Here is a 9,110-nt window from a genome sequence, read left to right as displayed (position 1 = left end):
TGAAGTTTATGTGTGGGGTCAGGAGGGGTTTACAGTGTGGATGTAGCAGAGCCGTGCGTGTACGAGGTGTACGGAGCAGAGCCGTGTGTGTACGAGGTGTACGGAGCAGAGCCGCGTGTGTACGAGGTGTATGGAGCAGAGCCGCGTGTGTACGAGGTGTACGGAGCGGAGCAGTGCGTGTACGAGGTGTACGGAGCGGAGCCGCGCGTGTACGAGGTGTACGGAGCAGAGCCTCGCGTGTACGAGGTGTACGGAGCAGAGCCGCGCGTGTACGAGGTGTACGGAGCGGAGCCGTGTGTGTACGAGGTGTACGGAGCGGAGCCGTGTGTGTACGAGGTGTACGGAGCGGAGCCGCTTGTGTACGAGGCGTACGGAGCAGAGCCGCGTGTGTACGAGGGGTACCGATCAGAGCCGCGTGTGTACGAGGTGTACGGAGCAGAGCCGCGTGTGTACGAGGTGTACGGAGCAGAGCCGTGTATGTACGAGGTGTACGGAGCAGAGCCGCGCGTGTACGAGGCGTACGGAGCGGAGCCGCGCGAGTACGAGGCGTACGGAGCGGAGCCGCGCGTGTACGAGGCGTACGGAGCGGAGCCGCGCGTGTACGAGGCGTACGGAGCGGAGCCGCGCGTGTACGAGGCGTACGGAGCGGAGCCGCGCGTGTACGAGGCGTACGGAGCGGAGCCGCGCGTGTACGGAGCGGAGCCGAGCGTGTTCGAGGCGTACGGAGCGGAGCCGCGCGTGTACGAGGCGTACGGAGCGGAGCCGCGCGTGTACGAGGCGTACGGAGCGGAGCCGCGCGTGTACGAGGCGTACGGAGCGGAGCCGAGCGTGTTCGAGGCGTACGGAGCGGAGCCGCGCGTGTACGAGGCGTACGGAGCGGAGCCGCGCGTGTACGAGGCGTACGGAGCGGAGCCGCGCATGTGTGCGAGGCGTGTGGACTCCGGCGATGACTCTGCTCCTTTCCAGGGACATGACAGCTGTCACGTGCCCCTAACAGCCACAGGTGGAGTCGCGATCCTCCCATGGCAGTTAACATGTTACAGGGAATTTGTCACCCCTGGGACCTATCTGACCTCTAATATTGGGATCCAGGTGAAGTATGAATCTATACTTACCTGAATGTCCCATATTAGAGGTCTACTTGCTGGGTAATAGCTTTTTATTAAATTAGTTTTGGCAAGCTTCACGTCTGGGGGATGCGAAGTAATCCCTGCCTATTAGCTTCCTTCCCATATCCCCCCCCCCTACCCTGCATGTTACAGGGGCCTGTGATGTGCAGTTCCCGGCCGGATCCCGCGCCTGCACAATTTACCCTGTATGGACGGCGCTGTTCTTCCTGCCATCTGTGTAGCCAGGTGGAGCAGGAAACTTGTGCGCAGGCGCCGGTGAGTCACAATTGTGAAATTGCACTTTTTTTGCAATTTCACCTCACTTTGAATTTTTTTCCTGTTTTCCAGTACACAATATGGTAAAACTAATGGTGTCTTTCAAAAGTACAACTCGTCTCACAAAAAAGAAGCCCTCACACGGCCATATTGTCGGAAAAATAAAACAGTTATGGCTCTGGAGAAATGGGGAGCAAAAAACGAAAACGCAAAAATGGAGAAGCCCAAGGTGGTAAAGGGGTTAATATCAAATAATTATAAAAAAAAAATAGAAAAGCGTTAGAAAATATTTGTTTTTATTTCTTTCATATCGGCATCAAAGAAAACCAGCATATGGATCTTTTCCAGCCTTGGTGCCGGGTTATCTGGGCCCATTCCATCCGGTGTTGTTCATATGGTGCGAAATCCCTTCCCAGATCCCCTGAATTCCTACATGGGATGTAAATTCCCTCAGGACCGACCCGCTGAATTCACGTCTTATCAATGAACATTTACATTTTGTTCATATTTATCCGGAACTTTTCGAAAACCGTCTAAATGGTTAACATTTCTGATGGATTGTATCATTTATTTCAGTTAAATGTACAATATAGATTTTTGTCAATGTTCACACTCTGCATCTGAGGCTGAATGGTCCACAATGTACATTATATAATCATTGTCATATAGCATTTTATAGAGAAATTCATAAACATTTTGAAATATAATAAATAGATAGAGTGGAGACACGAGGGTCAGTGGGTGGTCTCACCTTTAGAAAACCATATGGACCACGGCTCACCCCACTGAATGCCCGCTCTCCTTTCCCGTGGACACTACTCAGACCAGACAGGGTGAGGGTAACACAGTGCGGCAATAATTTATTGCACCAACACCAGCCAGTCACATACAGTACAGCCCCAGCAAGTACATGAGATGGTGCACATGACATAGTCTCACCTTTCCGCTGGCTCTGAGCAGCTGTGACTTTGGAGCATCCAGGGCCGACTACCCCAACTTGTGGCCGGCAACCAGGGAGGAGGTAGCGGCAAGCTTAGGAAGCTGAGTGAGTGCAGTGAGGTATGTGGCCAGGTGACCTGATTGTCCCCAACCTGGATTCTCCAGCGTCTTTGAGGGTTCAGTGATGGTCAGTGGAGCAGATCTGTGTTCCTCCAGCTGGTCGGTGGCTTGCTGTATAGCAGGGGTCTCAAACACGCGGGCCGCATGCGGCCCCTGAGGCTGCTTTATGCAGCCCGCAGGCACAGACCCCTTGATGATCCCGACCAGGTCCAGGAGGAGCCGCCGACAGCAGCGCTGCATTGCCGCACAGAGACTGTCTCCCAGCACAGCATTTCCAATGCCAGCCGCCGACCAATCAGAGGCCAGCAGCTGATATCTGCGTGTCGGCGCAGCGAGTATGACGTCATTGCCATACGCAGATATCAGCTGCTGGCCTCTGATTGGTCGGCGGCTGGCATTGGAAATGCTGTGCTGGGAGACAGTCTCTGTGCGGCAATGCAGCGCTGCTGTCGGCGGCTCCTCCTGGACCAGGTCGGGATCGTCAAGGGGTCTGACTCTGTGGTGCCTGCGGGCCACATCTGCAGGAAGGACGCCGAGGGAACGGAGGACAGTTGAGAATCATCTTTTTTTTTCTATTTTATGTGTGTGAAGAACAGGGGGCACATAGCCACAACATGGGGACCAGGATGGGGCACATAGCCACAAGATGGGGACCTGGATGGGGCACATAGCCACAAGATGGGGACCTGGATGGGGCACATAGCCACAAGATGGGGACCTGGATGGGGCACATAGCCACAGGATGGGGACCTGGATGGGGCACATAGCCACAGGATGGGGACCTGGATGGGGCACATAGCCACAAGATGGGGACCTGGATGGGGCACATAGCCACAAGATGGGGACCTGGATGGGGCACATAGCCACAGGATGGGGACCTGGATGGGGCACATAGCCACAGGATGGGGACCTGGATGAGGCACATAGCCACAAGATGGGGACCTGGATGGGGCACATAGCCACAGGATGGGGACCTGGATGGGGCACATAGCCACAAGATGGGGACCTGGATGGGGCACATAGCCACAAGATGGGGACCTGGATGGGGCACATAGCCACAGGATGGGGACCTGGATGGGGCACATAGCCACAAGATGGGGACCTGGATGGGGCACATAGCCACAGGATGGGGACCTGGATGGGGCACATAGCCACAAGATGGGGACCTGGATGAGGCACATAGCCACAGGATGGGGACTTGGATGGGGCACATAGCCACAAGATGGGGACCTGGATGGGGCACATAGCCACAAGATGGGGACCTGGATGGGGCACATAGCCACAAGATGGGGACCTGGATGGGGCACATAGCCACAGGATGGGGACCTGGATGGGGCACATAGCCACAAGATGGGGACCTGGATGGGGCACATAGCCACAGGATGGGGACCTGGATGGGGCACATAGCCACAAGATGGGGACCTGGATGAGGCACATAGCCACAGGATGGGGACTTGGATGGGGCACATAGCCACAAGATGGGGACCTGGATGGGGCACATAGCCACAGGATGGGGACCTGGATGGGGCACATAGCCACAAGATGGGGACCTGGATGGGGCACATAGCCACAAGATGGGGACCTGGATGGGGCACATAGCCACAAGATGGGGACCTGGATGGGGCACATAGCCACATGATGGGGACCTGGATGGGGCACATAGCCACAAGATGGGGACCTGGATGAGGCACATAGCCACAGGATGGGGACCTGGATGGGGCACATTAGTACAAGATGGGGACTTGGATGGGGAACATTAGTACAAGATGTTTGCCATTATTACTATATGATGCTAATTGTAAGACAATATTACTGTATGTGGCCAATTGGGGGAAACAAAATTGTAAAAATCAAAAAAATAAAAATAAAGCATGAAAAAATATTGGGCACTAAAAATGCTGTTTTATATGTAAACTAAAGTAAACACAAAAAAGTGCACGTTTATTATCGCCACATCCATAACGACCCAAGCTATAAAAAAATAAACACGGAAAAAATGTTCAAAAGGTGTACACAAAAAAAAATGGTATCACTAAAAATGTCACATTGAACAAAGAATGCGGCCCCCCAAATTCTAATTTTTTCCATGTGCGGCCCATATACCCAGCCGAGTTTGAGACCCCTGCTGTAGAGTGTGTGGAAAAAGAGGCAGATCCTACTTTTCTTGGTCACAGCTTGTATTCAGGTATTTTCCAACAGGATTGGGAGAAGGTCGTCTCTCATTGTCCAAGTGTTCATAGCCAGTCCTTCAATATTTGCATGAGAACAACCTTGAATGCACTAATACAATAGGTAGACAGGAAACTAACAATGATCAATGGCTCAGTTAGCCTGTGCCTTTGTTCCACAAGGAGAGCAGGACAATAAGCTGTAGGGGGCGCTATAATCCGTACACAGCAGCCATTCAAGATTCCAACAATTAATTACATCTACAACTAGAGTCACCGACAACAGCTCCTGTCCCTGTGCCCACTGACTAACATTGCGTTTGGCAGAATTAAGAAGAAATGCTGTGTCCTCACATAGATATATGTAAATATACAACTATCTCTAAATATATATACATATACAGTACATCTATATATGGATATAGACATAAAGTTCAAATGAAAACACAGTTTGAGGTATAAATTTCCACAATAACACAAGTCTTGTGTGTATAAAGTCTTATTGTGATGGATGTGTTCTTGTTAATCTCTGAGACTATTGGAGCAGAACAGAAGCTTCAGGCCGGAGTCACACTACACGTAGACAAAATCGTTCCGATTCTCACTGATGAGAGTCGCACGAGTTCTCCGTATGATAATCCGTGTGTAATGCGATGATGCGATATTTTCTCGCCCGTGTATCCGTATGACATCAGTATGCAATGCGTCTATTTTCTCTGCAACTATTATTCTCCAATCATTTACAGGACCATTTACAGTGTTCTGTGCTACAGAATGGTAATGTATCCGTAAAAATTGGGCGGCATACGGATGGTCCGTGTGGTGACCGATTTTTTTCTTACACCCATAGGTTTGCATTGGCGAGTCTCGCACGATATACGCGTACAATCACAGCATGCTGTGATTTTGCATGAACGCCTAATACGCTTGAGAAAAAAAACGGTGATCTGAGCTGCCCCATAGAATAGGTAATGTCATTTTAACATTTTACAACCTTATCTGGCCATGTGGTGTGTGAGATATCATCAGACGCATCATGTTTCATTTATGATGGAGGGACTCTGAAAGTCACAAAGCCTATTTTTATAGGGCCATCAGGCGGCCTTTACTATTCTTAAAGGGCCAGTCGTCGGCCATCACTATTCTTAGAGAGCCATTAGCCGGCTATGTTTTATTGTTCCCATTACTAAAGAGTGGGTCTCCTATACTGTTATTGCGTATGCAGTGAGTGGCAGGGCTGCCCAAAATTTAGACGCACCCTAATACCCCTTTGAAGAGACTTAGAGGAGGGTCTCCTGAAAACAATGTTCCCATTATTAGGAAGTGGGTCTCCCATTGTGTTTGCCTATGCAGTGAATGCAAGGGCTCCCAAAATTTGGGAGGCACTCCAACGCCCCTTGGAAGAGACGTGGAGGAGGGCCTCATAAAAAAATGTTCTTATTAGAAAGGAGCAGGCCTCCTATACTTGTAATGCCCATGCACTAAGTGTATGGGCCGACAAACATTTACCCCTGGGGGTATACATGAACATACTGTATAAAAAAAAATTTTTATGGGCATCATAAACAGGGCCGGCTCTAGGTTTTTCTGGGCCCCGGGCGAAAGAGTCTCAGTGGGCCCCTTTAATACATGCCACGATTCATGATGCACAGATACCGCAGAGAAATATATATATATAGTACATTGCAAAGATTTCACTTCTTACATTACATGAGCGATATCTATTGTAAATTCCACAATAGCTCAGAAACCAGCGAATCGTTCCACACAGAATACTGGCCCCCATATAAGGCCCCATACGGAATACAGGCCCCCATATAAGGCCCCATACGGAATACTGGCCCCCATATAAGGCCCCATACGGAATACTGACCCCCATATAAGGCCCTATACGGAATACTGGCCCCCATATAAGGCCCCATACGGAATACTGGCCCCCATATAAGGCTCCATACTGAATCCTGGCCCCCATATAAGGCTCCATATGGAATACTTGGCCCCCATACAGAATACTGGCCTCCATATAAGGCTCCATACGGAATACTGGCCCCCATATAAGGCTCCATACAGAATACTGGCCCCCATATAACGCTCCATACAGGATACTGGTCCCCTTATAAAGCTCCATACAGGATACTGGCCCCCATATAATGCTGCATGCAGGCTGTTACCCCCCACATAATGCCCCATACAGGCTGTCCCCCCCCCCCTTATAATGCTCCATGCAGGCTGTTACCCCCCACATAATGCCCCATACAGGCTGTCCCCCCCTTATAATGCTCCATGCAGGCTGTTACCCCCCACATAATGCCCCATACAGGCTGTCCCCCCCCCCTTATAATGCTCCATGCAGGCTGTTCCCCCCACATAATGCACTATGCAGGCTGTCCCCCCCCCCTTATAATGCCCCATGCAGGCTTTCCCCACCTTATAATGCCCCATGCAGGCTGTCACCCCTCCTCTTTATAATGCCCCATGCAGGATGTACCCCCCTCTTTATAATGCCCCATGCAGGATGTCACCCCCCTCTTTATAATTCCCCATGCAGGATGTCACCCCCTCTCTTTATAATGCCCCATGCAGGATGTCACCCCCCACTCTTTATAATGCCCCATGCAGGATGTCACCCCCCCTCTTTATAATGCCCCATGCAGGATGTCACCCCCTCTCTTTATAATGCCCCATGCAGGATGTCACCCCCTCTATTTATAATGCCCCATGCAGGATGTACCCCCCTCTTTATAAGGCCTCATGCAGGTTGTCACCCCCTCTCCCTATAATACCCCATGCAGGATGTCAACCCCTCTCTCTATAATGCCCCATGCAGGATGTCACCCCTCTCTCTATAATGCCCCATGCAGGATGTCACCACCCTCTCTCTTTATAATGTCCCATGCAGGATGTCACCCCCCTCTCTTTATAATGCCCCATGCAGGATGTCACCCCCCCCTCTTTATAATGCCCCATGCAGGATGTACCCCCCTCTTTATAATGCCCCATGCAGGCTGTCACCCCCTCTCTCTATAATGCCCCATGCAGGATGTCACCCCCCCCTCTTTATAATGCCCCATGCAGGATGTACCCCCCTCTTTATAATGCCCCATGCAGGCTGTCACCCCCTCTCTCTATAATGCCCCATGCAGGATGTCACCCCCCCTCTCTCTATAGTGCCCCATACAGAATGTCACCCCCCCTCTATAATGCCCCATGCAGGATGTCACCCCCCCTCTCTCTATAATGCCCCATGCAGGATGTCACCCCCCCTCTCTTTATAATGCCCCATGCAAGATGTCACCCCCCCATATTATGCCCCATGCAGGATGTCACCCCCCCCCCCATGTTATGCCCCATGCCTCCATACATTTAAAAAAAAAAAAAAAATACTCACCTCCCTCCTCCTCACCTGCTGCCCGCTGCTCGGGTCCGGACTCCAGCGTTGCCGGCGTCGTCCCTCTCTGCGCTCCCTGTGATGCCCCATGCAGGATGTCACCCCCTCTCTCTATAATGCCCCATGCAGGATGTCACCAACCCCTCTCTTTATAATGCCCCATGCAGGATGTCACCCCCCCTCTCTTTATAATGCCCCATGCAGGATGTCACACCCCCCTCTCTTTATAATGCCCCATGCAGGATGTACCCCCCCTCTTTATAATGCCCCATGCAGGCTGTCACCCCCTCTCTCTATAATGCCCCATGCAGGATGTACCCCCCCTCTTTATAATGCCCCATGCAGGCTGTCACCCCCTCTCTCTATAATGCCCCATGCAGGATGTCACCCCCCCTCTCTCTATAATGCCCCATGCAGGATGTCACCCCCCCTCTCTATAATGCCCCATGCAGGATGTCACCCCCCCTCTCTCTATAATGCCCCATGCAGGATGTCTCCCCCCCTCTCTTTATAATACCCCATGCAAGATGTCACCCCCCCATATTATGCCCCATGCAGGATGTCACCCCCCATATTATGCCCCATGCCTCCATACATTAAAAAAAAAATCAAAATACTCACCTCCCTCCTCCTCACCTGCTGCCCGCTGCTCGGGTCCGGACCCCAGCGTTGCCGGCGTCGTCCCGCTCTGCGCTCCCTGTGATGGCTCGGTGGAAAGATGTCACAGCGCCCTCTGACCTGAGACGTCACAGGGAGCGCAGAGCAGGAAGACAGCGGATCTGCAGAGGCACGGGGAGAGGTAAGTATCCGGCTGCCGGGGCCCTGAGCAAGCGGCGGAGAAGGGCGGGCGCTGACACCGCTCTCCTCCGCCCATAGCCCGGCGGGGTGCGCGACCGCCAGTAGGCCCCCCTGCCTGCTCAGGGCCCGGCACTTGCCCGGGTGCGCCGGGTGCTGACGCCGGCCCTGATCATAAACACCCTTTAAAAAAATTATGTGGATGTTGCATCACGGACCACGGTCACCCTGGTGATATGGTGGTGGAGGATGAGGAGAAGGAGGAGGACAAGAGCAAATAGCCAAAATCCGGAAGCGTATACCCATGTGTGGGTG

Source organism: Phyllobates terribilis, unplaced genomic scaffold (genome assembly GCF_046119375.1).
Source record: "Phyllobates terribilis strain yellow unplaced genomic scaffold, ASM4611937v1 Scaffold_136__1_contigs__length_4911898, whole genome shotgun sequence".
NCBI lineage: Eukaryota > Metazoa > Chordata > Amphibia > Anura > Dendrobatidae > Phyllobates > Phyllobates terribilis.
This window is presented reverse-complemented; position numbering follows the sequence as displayed.